This window comes from Notamacropus eugenii, chromosome 6 (assembly GCF_028372415.1).
Source record: "Notamacropus eugenii isolate mMacEug1 chromosome 6, mMacEug1.pri_v2, whole genome shotgun sequence".
In the NCBI taxonomy this organism is placed as follows: domain Eukaryota; kingdom Metazoa; phylum Chordata; class Mammalia; order Diprotodontia; family Macropodidae; genus Notamacropus; species Notamacropus eugenii.
Window position 1 is genome coordinate 237,485,944 of NC_092877.1, and position 13,996 is coordinate 237,499,939.

Sequence of the window (13,996 nt, forward strand, 5' to 3'; positions counted from 1 at the left end):
AAAAGTTTAACACTCTATTCTCACAATCTCCTGGAATTGAAGACTGGATGAAACCAGAGATGACTGCTTAGTCTGTGCCTAGAAATCAGAACACTGCCTATATTATTTAATACATTCAATAAAACTTGCTAGAGATTCAGAAACCTTGCCAAAACAAGTGAGACATTTCAAATGGAATTCAAAAATCATGCTTTGACTCGATTTTTAAAGTTTTATTAATGCCTTCTGTCTTTACACCAGGCATAACTATATAACCTGATAACTCTCCACTCACTAACCAATGAAAACCCTTGCCCCATTTGTTCTGACAGTGTATACAGTTTTTTGAATTTAGTCTCTCTCTGCTCCTTTTTTCAAAGAGGGAGGGGCTTCCTCATTTCTTTCCTTTGAATTATTCAACATGTAATTCAGTTTTAATGTTCTTTTCATGTATATAACTGTAGAAGAGTGTCAAGTCAGAGTCTAATAATAAGGCAGATCCAGAGAACCCAAGCCAGGAATTTGAACAAGGAAACCCAGACATAGAAAACGTAAACTTCCCCACATAAAGCGAATCAGAAACCTGGTTCATGGTATCAAATTCAGGGGTCTGGAGAAAAGAAAAATAGAAGCCAGATCTAAGAAATAAAATACTAAGGAATCACAATGGAGAAGGGTAACCCAAACTGTGACCCAGGGCACTTAATTTTGATGGTGCTGACTTACAGGATGCTGGAAGCATTTGTAATCCTTCAGCAATATAGAAACAATGGAAATTAGTATTGGGATAGTAAGAATAATTAGCTAAAATTGGAAGTTACCTATTGTCAAGCCTTGCCACCCCTCCCTCTACCCCTTCCATAGCCAAGTTGCATGCTTTACTTTTCATTGGCAATAGGTGTTCTTAGGCAAATATATTGTTCACTTCAACCTGCCTATAACGTTCCATACTACTTAAGTGGTAGGACCTAAATACTGGGCTATTCTATCAGGGTGACAACTGAATGAAGATATTGGCACATTGGGGTGTGGTGGCATGGTGGATAGAGTGCTGGACCTTCAGTTAGGAAGATTCAGCTTCCTGAGTTCAAATCTGGTACCAGACACTTAGCTGTGTGACCCTGGGCAAGTCACTTAGCACTGTTTGCCTCAATTTCTTCATCTATTGAATGAGTTGAAGAAGAAAATGGCAAACCACTCCAGTGTCTTTGCCAAGAAAACCCCATGAGGCCATAAAGAGTGAACATGACTGAAAGACTGAACAATAAAAAGTAACAATTGGCACAGTCACCTTCTTGCTCGAATCATGAAAGTACAAATCTCTGTTAACTGGATACAGGTTATTTCATTCATTAAAGGTATTTGTACTCACTTGATGATCTCTCTACATTTAAAAGGCACCAAGGTTTTCCCTAAATAGGACCCAGAAATTTAGATGCTTATTTGATCTCTAGGCTCCAGTTCTTGTCAAAATAATTACTCTAAATTCCACAGGTATTCTTCTTTCAAGATGGATTTAAAACAACATTTTGTCTCTTTTGTTCAGGACACTTTTTTCTTATGGGACTTTCTGCAAGAGACCAATAGAACACTAGGATATTGGACAGTGAATCCTACCAAATCACTAGATAATTTTCTTTTCTTTTTCTTTATTTATTTGTTTTTAACATTCATTTCTACAAAATTGAGTTCCAAATTTTCTCCCCATCTCTCTCCTCCCTCCACCCCAAAACTCTGAGCATTCTAATTACTCCTATCAGCAATCTGCCCTCCCTTCTAACATCCCTTCCTTCCCTTATCCCCATCTTCTCTTTTGTCCTGTAGGGAAAGATAACTTTCTACACCCTATTACCTGTATTTCTCATTTCCTAGTTGTATGTAAGAACAATACTCAAAAGTTGTTCCTAAAACTTTGAGTTCCAACTTCTCTTCCTCCCTCGCTCCCCAACCATTCCCTTTGGGAAGGCAAGCAATTCAATATAGGCCATATCTGTATGGTTTTGCAAATGTCATCCATAAGAGTCGTATTGTGTAAGACTAACTATATTTCCCTCCAACCTATCCTGCCCCCTGTTTCTTCTATTCTCTCTTTTGATCTTCTCCCTCTTCAAGAGTGTTGACTTCTAATTGCTCCCTGCTCCCATTACCCTCCCTTCCATCATCCCCCCACCCTGTTTATTCCCTTCTCCCCCACCTTCCTGCACTGTAAGGTATGTTTTCATACCAAAATGAGTGTGCATTTTATTCCTTCCTTGAGTTGAACGTGATGAGAGTAAGCTTCATGTTTTCTCTCTCACCTCCCCACTTTTCCCTCCACTGAAAAGTCTTTTTCTTGCCTCTTTTATGAGAGATAATTTACTCCATTCCATTTCTCCCTTTTTCCTCACAATATATCCCTCTCACCCCTTAATTTAATTTTTTTTAGATACGATCCCTTCCTATTCAACTCACTCTGTACTCTCTGTCTCTGTCTCTCTCTGTTTCTGTGTGTGTGTGTGTGTGTGTGTGTGTGTGTGTGTGTGAGTATGGGTAATCCCACCAACTACCCAGATACTGAAAAAAGTTTCAAGAGTTACAAATATTGTCTTTCCATGTAGGAATGTAAATAGTTCAACTTTAGAAAGTCCCTTGTGATTTCCCTTTGCTGTTTACCTTTTCATGCTTCTCTTCATTCTTGTGTTTGAAAGTCAAATTTTCTTTTCAGCTCTGGTCTTTTCATCAAGAATGTTTGAAAGTCCTCTATTTCATTTAAAGACCATGTTTTCCCCTGAAATATTATACTCAGTTTTGCTGGGTAGGTGATTCTTGGTTTTAGTCCTAGTTCCTTTGACTTCTGGAATATCCTATTCCACACCCTTCCATCCCTTAATGTAGAAGATGCTAGATCTTGTGTTATCCTGATTGTACTTCCACAATACTTGAATTGTTTCTTTCTATCTGCTTGCAATATTTTCTCCTTGACCTGGGAATTCTGGAATTTAGCCACAATGTTTCTAGGAATTTCTTTTTTTGGATCTCTTTCAGGAGGTGATGGGTGGATTCTTTCAATATTTATTTTGTTCCCTGGTTCTAGAATCTCAGGGCAGTTTTCCTTGATAATTTCATGAAAGATGATGTCTAGGCTCTTTTTTTGATCATGGCTTTCAGGTAGTCCCATAATTTTTAAATTGTGTCTCCTGGATCTATTTTCCAGGTCAGTTTTTTTTCCAATGAGATATTTCACATTATCTTCCATTTTTTCATATTTTTGGTTTTGTTTTGTGATTTCTTGGTTTCTCATAAAGTCATTAACCTTCATCTGTTCCATTCTAATTTTGAAAGAACTATTTTCCTCAGTGACCTTTTGAACCTCCTTTTCCATTTGGCTAATTCTGCTTTGTAGAGCATTCTTCTCCTCATTGGCTTTTTGGACCTCTTTTGCCAATTGAGTCTATTTTTCAAGGTGTTATTTTCTTCAGCATTTTTTTGGGTCTCCTTTAGCAAGATGTTGACAGGCTTTTCTTGCTTTTCTTGCATCTCTCTCATTTCTCTTCCTAATTTTTCCTCCACCTCTCTTACTTGATTTTCAAGCTCCTTTTTGAGCTCTTCCATGGCCTGAGACCACTGAATATTTATTTTGGATGTTTGGGATACAGAAGTCTTGACTTTTATGTCTTTCCCTGATGGTAAGCATTGTTCTTCCTCACCTGAAAGGATGGAGGAAGATATCTGTTCACCAAGAAAGTAACCTTCTATAGTCTTATTTTTTCCCCCCTTTTTTGGCCTTTTTCGAACCAGTTACTTGACTTTTGCGTCTTTTCTCAAGAGTAGGGTATACTCTGTGGATCTGTAAGATCTCAGTTCCTCCCAAGTGGCACAATCAAGCATGTGCACTCGTCTGGAAGCATAAAGAGAGTTTTGTGCCCAGAATCCTAGCAGAGTTTCCTCTTCACAACCACCTGGCCTCCAATTCTACCAAGCTATCACTGGGGGCTGAGATTCAGATAAGCTGCAGGGGCAGGACAGCCATTCAGTGTGAGATAAAGATCAGCTGCTGCAGGGCCTCTACACAGGACTGAGGTAAGAATCAGCTGCTCAGTGCCCCCAGGGGTTTTACGATCCAACAATGGATGAGTGCTGCTGTAGGGGCCACTGTGGAAGCTGCTGATGCCTGCCAGATGTGGCCTCTGAGGCTGCTGCTTAAGGCTGGAGCTATGGGAAGGCCCTTCTCCCGTCCTAGCCAGCTGAAAAAACCCTATCACTGACCTGTGGCGCTTGTGGGTTGAGGGATCTGCAAACCACTGCTACTGTGACTGGAGATTCCCCCTTGAGCCCTGTTCACATCCTCCTCCCAGAGCTGTGCCTCTCTGAGCTACCAAGGCTGGGCTGGGCTCCACTCTGTGTCCTATGGGACACATGTTTCCATTTGCCCTTTCAGGTCACCCTGAGCTGGAAATCTCCTCCACTTTTGTTCTGTGGCTTTTGCTGCTCTAGAATTTGTTGAGAGTCTTTCTTTACTGGTATTTTATGGGCTGTGGGGGGAGAGCTAGCATATGTGTATCTTTCTACTCTGCCATCTTGGCTCCGCCCCTGACAATTTTCTTTAAGAGAAAGAGAGGTATTTAATAAGTACTATCAAACAGATTTTTGGGGAAATATCTAGTATAATACTCAGTGCTTTGAAAACAGGGGATTAATAAATGTTTGTTGAATTAAGTCAACAGGATTTTAAAAATAAATTGACTACTTAAAAATAACTTGACTTTTAAAAAGTCAGTAATTTTTTAAAAATAGATTTTTATTCGTATTTTTGTTTTGACATTGCAAATTTTTTTCATTATTGCACTCCCTTTCCTTGCCAAGAGAGCCATCCCCATCATAAAGAATTTTTTTTAAAAGAAAAGCCAACTGAATGTACAGAGAGATTTTGGAACTGAAATTTTTTTAATGTTAAAAATAAATAAAGAATACATTTTTAAAAATCAAGAAAAGAATACATAAAACTTATCGGTACTTTGAAAAAAAGGTGAAAAGACAGTGTTTCACACCTATGGATTTCCCTACTCAACAAAGGAGTGTGTATTTTCTTATGTTTTCTTTGCAACCATGCTTTAATAAGCATTTCTTAAGCAGCTGCTATATTAAAGCAAGGTGATAAAGTCTGTGCCCCCGAACTTACATTCTCCCAAGGGATACAGCAAATAAATGCAGCAGATGCATATGATTATGAAAGGGGCAATGGTCACTGAGGGGACTGGAAAAGGCCTCTTGAAGGAAAAGGTACTTGACCAGAGTCTAGACGGGTGCTTGGGGTTATCGGAGGTAAAGATTATGAGGGAGAACATTACAGATCTAGGAAAAATTTGTGTAAAGGCGAATTCATGTCTAGGTGGCTCAGTGAAGAGGGCAGAGAATTAGGAGAGTTTAAATGCAGCCTCAGAAGCTAGATGTGCAATCCTGGGCAAGTCACTTAGTCTATATGCTTCAGTTTCCTTATCTGTATAATGGGAATAATAACAGCAGCTGTGTCCCAGAGTTGTTGAGGGGATCAAATGAAATAGTAGTTGTAAAATACCTGTTACCGTACCTGGCACATAAAATTTTATAAATAAATGTTAGCTATTTACCATTGTTATCATTACTATCATTATCATCATTTGGAAATGATATGAAATGTCACATATCTAATCTAATCTAATAGCTATTAGATTCAAATAGCTAGTCAGCCTCGGAAGACAGGATATGGAGCCAGATTATGAAAGATTTTAAATGCCAGACAGAAGAGTTTGTAGTTTGTCCTGAAAGCAATGAGGAGCCACTGTTAACCTTCTTGAACAGGGTAATGGTACGGTGATCTGTGATTTAGAAATACTGATTTGGAATTCACCTGGAGGATGTATTTGAGAGGATGGTTGAATTTAGAAGGATAGAAGGAAGAATGAGTTCTTTTTAAAATGTGTTGAGATTGAGATGTCTGTGAAAGATCCAGATGGACATGTCCAACAAACATTTGGAAATGTTTAACTGGAATGAGAGCTGAATGTATAGGTTTGGCAATCATTTGCACAGAGATTTTACCTAAATCCATGGGAGTTAATGATGTCACTGACAAAAAATACACAGAGGAGGTTGACTTGCTCTTTTTTAGCTGATATCTTACATCAAGATCAAACACATTAAGTCATAATTAGTCTATTGTAGATCTTTGCTATGACATTGGTCCATATTTCACTAAAAAATAAAGTTAAGCTCATTCACTGAGCTTCCTCTTTGCCTGTCCTTTTCATCTCACATCATTCAGATGCCTTATTCAATCTATTCTTTTACTCATTTCACATATAAAGACATAGCCTCTTGCCAAGGCAAACCCTTCAAATGCTGCCATTTCATCCCACTTTATGCAGCAGATTTCCTGACCTATCATCCCTACTCTTTGGCTAATCTTCAGTCTCTCTGTATATACTGTCTGCTTCTCTGACACTCATGTGACACACGTCTCTCCCCTATCCTCAAAAACATCCTTACTTGACTCATCCATCCCCACTAACTAACGTCCCTTATCTCCCTTCTCTTTCATGACTACTTCCAATCTCTACAATTTGATTTTCAACTTTTTCATTCAATAAAACTGGTCTCCCTAAAGTTACTAACAATCTAACTATTAAATCAAATGAGTTTTTCTAGTTCCTCATCGTTATTGACTTCTCAGAGGTTTTTGACACTATCAATCATCCTCTTCTCCTTGATAATCTCTCCTCTCTCTAGATTTGTTTCCTCTTGGTTTTCTTTCTACATGTCTGACTACTCCTCAGTCTCCTTTACTGGGTGTTCATCTAGATCATGCACAGGTGTGATAGCAGTATCAGTGGACATATGCAAAGGTTCTATCCTGGGTCCTCTCCCTTTACTACCTCCATGTTTCCCTTGGTGATCTCATCAACTCCCCTGAATTAAATATTAAATTATTACCTCCATGTTGATGATTCTCAGATCTCCTTATCCAGCCAGACCTTCCCTCTCTCCTGACCTCCCAACTCATATCTCCAATATCTTAATAGCCATCTCAACTTGGATTTCCCATGGACATTTTTAAAGCAATGTGTCAAAATATGAATTCATTATCTTTTCCTCAAACCTTCCCCTCTTCCTAATTTTCCTATTACTATAGAGGCCACCACCATCCTTCCAGTTACCTAGGCTTACAATCTATGTGTTGTACTTGACTCTCACTCTCTCACTCCTCCATATCCAGTCTGTTTCCAGATCCTTTCATCATATACCATTCTCTCCTCTGACAATGCCACTGGCCTATTACAGATCTTCATCACTTCACCCCTGAACTATTTCAATAGTTTAATGCTTGGTCTTACTGATTCAAACCATTTTCCACTCTGCTATCAAAATTATCTTCTTAAAATACAGGTTTGACTCTATAACCCCCTTTTCCATAAACTTCATTATCTCCGTAATATCTTCAGAATAAAATTTTTTAAATCTCCCATTTAACTTTTATGACACCTTTCATAATCTAGTCCCTTTTTATCTTTCATGTTTTGTTACACCACACTCCTTTCTAAGTACTCTGTGCTCTAGTGACAGAGAAGACACTTCATCTCTCATCTCCAGACTCCAGGCATTTTCATTTGCTATCCCCATGCCTGGAATTCCCTCCCTTCGCATCTCTGCCTCTTGGTTTCCCTGAATTCTTTTGAATCTCAGCTAAAATCCTACCTTCTAAAAGAAGCTTTTCCCATTCTGCTTCAATATAAATGCCTTCTCTCTGTGATTATCTACAATTTATCCTATCTATATCTATATCTGTTTATCTTACTTACACATAGTTGTTTGTATGTTGCCTCACTCCCATTAGTTTGAGAACTCTTTGAAGGGCATGGACTGCTTTTTGTCTTTTTTTGTATTCCTTAGCATTTAGCACAATGTCTTGCACATAGTAGGTACTTAATAAGTTCTTTTTTCCCCACTGAATGACTGATTGCTATATCTGTCTCAAATTACCAAGAAAATAGTTTAGACTTAGAATAATACTATTATTTTTATTCATGTTTGTTCTGTCTTTCTTGCTCCTGATTCCATAGCTAGGACTAATCAATTAAGTATTATATAACCCTGACATTCAACCTAGGCTATTATGTTTCCTTAAAGCCCATATTATACTATTATTATCAGAGTAAGAATGGACTCAAATGGGTCTTTTGACAGATGAAATTCAAATTCTAAAGGATGCAAAATTGGACTGTCACAAAACTTTCTGATTTCTATTTTTAAAAATTAATAAATCTATTAGATAAATTGGATACATGTCTTCTAATTAAACGAGAAAGCTAGAACTCATCTATACTGATGAGATGAATTTATTACCTTGAACTAGGCAGGAGTGAACTGAAGAAACAACTAATTCTCTTGGTATATTATTTTTTAAAACTAAAGGTTAGCAGTAATACAAAAGCTAAGGTAGCTGGATTTGGATAACCTTCACTAATAAAAAAATAAAAATAATTCTGTCCACTTGTTAATTTCATATTGAAGATTATACATAGAAAGTGTCATCAAAATAATTTTTAAAATCTTTCTGTTAAGAGATTTTCATAGCAACATTATAAACGGCAACAACACAAACCTGACAACAAACATTAACAGCCTAGAAGCAACTGGTGTAATAAAAGGGAAAAGGTTAAATAGTGTAACACATTAATGTAATGTAATGCTGTGATGCAATTAAGGTCAAGTATGAGAAATAAAAACAAATCTGGAAAGGCTCTCTGAAATAATGCAAAAGGGTAGAATCAGAAAACCAGGGTTTATGCTAACTAACTAGGAGGAAAAATAAGTGAGAGTGAAGACTAGCAATTGTGATGGAAATTTGGAGTGACTGAAAAGTTATGGTATTTTATGCACTGCAATTAATTTAAATATAGTTACTAAATACGTTATTTATGGTGTGGTTCAGTACAATCTATTTTCATTTAACAAAACCTTTATTAAAGACAAATAAAATAATGCTGCATTCTTGTGAGAGGGAGAAAGATAACTCTGTCACAAGGTAATTCAATCATCTACTTTAGCATCTAGGAATAATTTTGTCTCCTTTTTGCCTATCTTTATTCCTTTAGTTTCATTCTTGTCTTATTGTTATTTTAAGCATTTCTAGAACTATAAAATATTAGAAGGGAAAGGTGGGAATCCTTGTTTTCTTCATGCATTTAATGGAATTACTTATCTATTTGAAGTATATTTAACAGTTAACTCATCCTTATGGACACACTAGGGTAGCCGCATTACTTATTAAATGTTTCAAGGATGACATAATGATTATTTTTATAACCATCAATGCCTGCCAATTGTCATTTTTCTTTAAAAATGGGATTTTTGTTTTTTTTTTAATCCCCTTCACTGTAAAAATGTCAGGAATATGGGTCACAGGAAGAAACAGGGTTTTGTTTTTGGGTTTTTTGGTTGATTTTTTTTTTAATGCTCCTCATAAATATAAATTTGTACTGTTTAACTCTTTGGTGTAAAATATTGTCATGTATACAAAAATAAAAAAAAATCCTCCCTCCAAATATGTGCGTGTGTGCATGCGTGTGTGTGTGTGTATAATGTATATGTGTGGGTGGGTGTGTATGGAGAGAGAGAGAGAGAGAGAGAGAGAGAGAGAGAGAGAGAGAGAGAGAGAGAGAAGAGAGTATTAGGGTCTTAAGTCTAAAGGATTGTCTATACTTTGTTTTCACTTTATTAAGAATGAAGAAATTCTTCAATAATGCTTGATGGAATTAGAGAACAATGATGAGAACAACACACCATTGGTAGGATGTTGGGTAAGCCTGATGGGCCCTGCAGAAAGCAAGTTGCATTTTCTAGGGTATCAGTCAAAGCAGGACAGAGCTTGGAGTCATGTTAGCTTTGGAAAACAAGGAGAGAGCTAGCTATGGAAGAAGAATCTCTTAAGAGAGAATGACTCCTCATCTCTGGGGAAGGGAACAGATTTCTCTCCCTAATTCCCTCTCCCATCAGCTATGGCATATGGTTTCTTTCAGGAGAGCTGTTTGCTCAGCAGGGCTTAGCAAGAAGATTCACTCAGAACAGGAAGGGTATCAAGGCTTGGAGCACTGGCCGTATAAATTCTCTCCGTCACATATGTTGCCTAATATGTGCCTCTCTTCTAGTGTACTCTCTGTGTGTGCCTGTTCATACTGTATGTATTTGTGGGGTAGTGCTTCCTGTGTTTATGGAGGGAATGTCTTGTAGACACCATTTTTACAATGCTATCTCAGTAAATACTTTTGATTCAAATGAATTCTGTCCTCTGCTCATAAAAGGCAATTGTACCTTTAGGGGCTAAGGAACTATTGTTTTTGGATTTGGGGCACACAGAGTATCCTGAACCTAATCCTTTAGGTTCTATCTGTCCCTCATGGATATAATCTGCAAGTGTGAACTTAAGGATAGCCTGGAGGAGATGTTAGGTTTATCGTGTAGAACTCTGGGGTCTTAGAAGAGTAATTTGCCAGGTGTATAAGAAGATCCAATGATTCTTTATGAGAAAAATGTTGGCCTTATCGCCAGCATCTCTGTACCTTTTTCTTCGAGTAAAAGTGGGATGCTTCCTGTTTTGCTTAAAAGGCTCCTATGTTTTCAAAGTAGAATGTAAACTATTATGCCTCCCACTTATTTCATATCTTAAGCTATATCTCTATATTCAACTAGAAAATCAGAAAGCTATATGCCTGGGTCATACCATTTTAGTTTCCTACTGAAACACCTTCACTAAGATTTAATGTTATGCCCTCAGCTTTTATAGAGGCTTGATAAAAGAAATATCCATTTGAACAGTATTTCTGTGCCTTTTGCAAAACCATCGATCCAGTTCTTTGAGTTGAAGGTATTGTCCAATATGTTACCCAATGTCCCTTATATAAGGAAGTTGGCAGTAAATTCTTCCAAGAACAGTGCCAGGAAAAAAGTAATTCTCTTCAGATGACCTTGTATGCTTTTTTTTTTTTATCAGAAAATGAGAACTATGTAGCTTGATGTGCTCCCCTCTTTGTTGTATCTTTCAGAAAACCTAGAGCTAAATTCACACTGCAGCTAATTCATTACTAGTACTGAATCCATTTATTTGCTCCTCTAAGTTGGGTTTTTTCTTTTGCAGATGTTTCAAATTTTGTAAACCTCCTTAAATTCTTTTTAGAAGCAAATGGGGCACAAATTAAATAAACAAATAAATTTTCATATATTTTTCTAACCTGTTTTCCCTTGCTGTGATTCCAAATGGGGTTACCGTGTTTACCCTTCAATGAGATGGTGAAACTTCAGAGTTTGATGCTGTAGCCTCTATCCCATCACAAGAGGTGAGAGCATAAACTATTGTCTGTCCACCAATGCTTAGGATTGCAGTTTCTTAAAAGTGATGATGCTGGTAGTGACAGGAGCTGCAATAAAAAGAAGGGAAACCATCTGTGGCCAGGCCTAAAAGCATATATGTGCCTGCTGGAAATTAGAAACAACTCATTGAGAGAGCTCTGTGAAATACACTTGGAATCAAGCCTTTTTACTTTACTAGACAGGGTATGTCTACCTACTCTTTGAACTTTGTTTTCATCCTGCTAGAACTCTTGCCTTTGATCCAGATAGCACCTTTTACCTCAGGTACATTAACTCTACACCCAGTATGTGTGTAGCTACAACTTTACCAAATGTTTTTAACGTAAGCAGTACTTCTGGCTTTCAGTCTTTCCCCACACTCTAGGCAAGAAAGCTGTCTATTAAAAGTACTTGGTCCAGCCCATGGCGGTTCCCAGGCTTAGCCCTCACCCCAATGAAGAACTGAAAGGAACAGTAGTGAATCAGCTAGTACTTTCTCTAACATTATTTGGAAAAAGAGCTCTGTGAGAACGTGACACAGGCTGGATACCTGGTGGAAAACAAGGAAGGAGGAACACTAAGTCCCAGAATGGGGGAGAATGGTGCAACAAAGGCAGCTGTGTCTGGCCCATTTGGAGTTTTCTTGGCAAAAATAATGAACTGGTTTGCTGTTTCCTTCTCCAGCTCATTTTATAGATGAGGAAAAGGAAGCAAACAAGGTTAAGTGACTTGCTCAGAGTCACACAGCTGGTAAGTGTCTGAGGTCAAATTTGAACTTGGGAAGATGAGTTTTCCTGACTCCAGGTCCAGCATTCTATCCATTGTGCCACCCAGTTGCCACATTGTATATGAAATTGTAAGTATCCACTATGTAGTATACGATACATTCAGCACCCTGGTTCCAAAGCTATCCTGCTTTTGCCTGTGTCTCCCCTTAAATTTTCTTCTATTCTTTTAAAAAAAATATTTCACTGACATTTTCTCTCTCTCCCTCTCCCTCTCCCTCTCTCTGTCTCTGTCTCTCTCTGCCTCTCTCTGTCTCCCTCTGTCTCTGTCTCTCTGTCTTTCTCTCTCTGCCTCTCTGTCTCTCTCTGTATCTCTCTCTCTCCATCACTATCAATTGACCTGTCTTCTTTCTCTTTCCAACTTAACTTTTAACAAATAAGTATAGTCAAGCAAAAAATATCTACACAGGCAGAGCCACGATGACGGAGTAGAAAGACACACATATGCAGGCTCTCCCCACACAGCCCATAAAATATCTGTAGAGAGGGACTTTCAACAAATTCTGGAGCAGCAGAAGTGGAGAACAACAGAGTGGAGGAGATTTCCAGCCCAGGGTGACCTGAAAGGCCCATGGGAAATGTCTGTTGCACGGGATATGGAGTGGAGCTCAGCCCAGCCTTGGCCATGCTGTGTGGTGTGGCTCTGGGAGGAGGACACCTCGGGGGCAGAATTTCTAGTCACAGTGGCAGTGTTCACAGATCCCTCAACTTACCGGCACCAAAGGTCAGTGACAGGAGTTTTTTCAGCAGGCTGAGAAGTAAGAATGGCCTTCCCATAGCTCCAGCCTCAGGCAGTGGCCACAGAGGCCACATCAGGTGGGTGGCAGCAGTTCCCAGGGCAGCCCCTACAGCAGCCCGCATCCATTGTTTGATCATAAAAACCCCTGGGGGCACTGAGGAGCTAATTATTACCTCAGCCCTTTGTAGAGGCTGAAAATCAGCCCCCAGTGCTGGCTTGGCAGAACTGGAGGACAGGTGGCTGTGGAGAGGAAACTGCTAAGACTCTGGGCACAAAAATCTGTCCCTACTCCCAGACCAGTGTATAAGCTTGATTGTGCCACTTTGGAGGAACTGAGATTTTACAGATGCGCAGAGTATACCCTACTCTTGACAAAGGACACAAAAGTCAAGCGGCTGGTTGGGAAAATGCCCCAAAAAGGGAAAAAAAAAATAAGATTACAGAAGGATACTTTCTTGGTGAATAGATACCTTCTCCCATCCTTTCTGATGAGGAAGAACAATGCTTACCATCAGGGAAAGACATAGAAGTCAAGGCTTCTGTATCGCAAACATCTGAAATAAATATTCAATGGTTTCAGGCCTTGGAAGAGCTCAAAAAGGATTTTGAAAACCAGGTACGAGAGGTGGAGGAAAAATTGGGAAGAGAAATGAGAGAGATGCAAGAAAAGCATGAAAAGCAGGTCAACACCTTGCTAAAGGAGACCCAAAAAATGCTGAAGAAAATAACACCTTGAAAAATAGGCTAACTCAATTCGCAAAAGAGGTCCAAAAAGCCAATGAGGAAAAGAATGCTTTAAAAAGCAGAATTAGCCAAATGGAAAAGGAGGTTCAAAATCTCACTGAAGAAAATAGTTCTTTCAAAATTAGAATGGAACAGATAGAGGCTAATGACTTTATGAGAAACCAAGAAATCTCAAAACAAAACCAAAAGAATGAAAAAATGGAATATAACATGAAATATCTCATTGGAAAAACAATTTATCTGGAAAATAGATCCAGGAGAGACAATTTAAAAATTATGGGACTACCTGAAAGCCATGATAAAAAAAGAGCCTAGACATCATCTTTCATGAAATTATCAGGGAAAACTGCTCTGATATCCTAGAACCAGGGGGCAAAATAAATATTGA

General features: G+C 38.4%; 1 long non-coding RNA gene across 1 annotated transcript in view; it reads right to left on the bottom strand.

Annotated features, from left to right (window-relative positions):
- Nucleotides 1-13,309, bottom strand: part of LOC140512775 (uncharacterized) — a 95,272-nt gene extending 81,963 nt beyond the window's left edge. The window contains exons 1-2 of the long non-coding RNA XR_011969908.1: nt 12,839-13,309; nt 11,223-11,408 (exon numbers count right to left, since the gene is read on the bottom strand). This is a non-coding gene — a long non-coding RNA (uncharacterized lncRNA). The remainder of the gene's footprint in view (nt 1-11,222; nt 11,409-12,838) is intronic.
- Between the last annotated feature and the right edge of the window lie 687 nt (nt 13,310-13,996).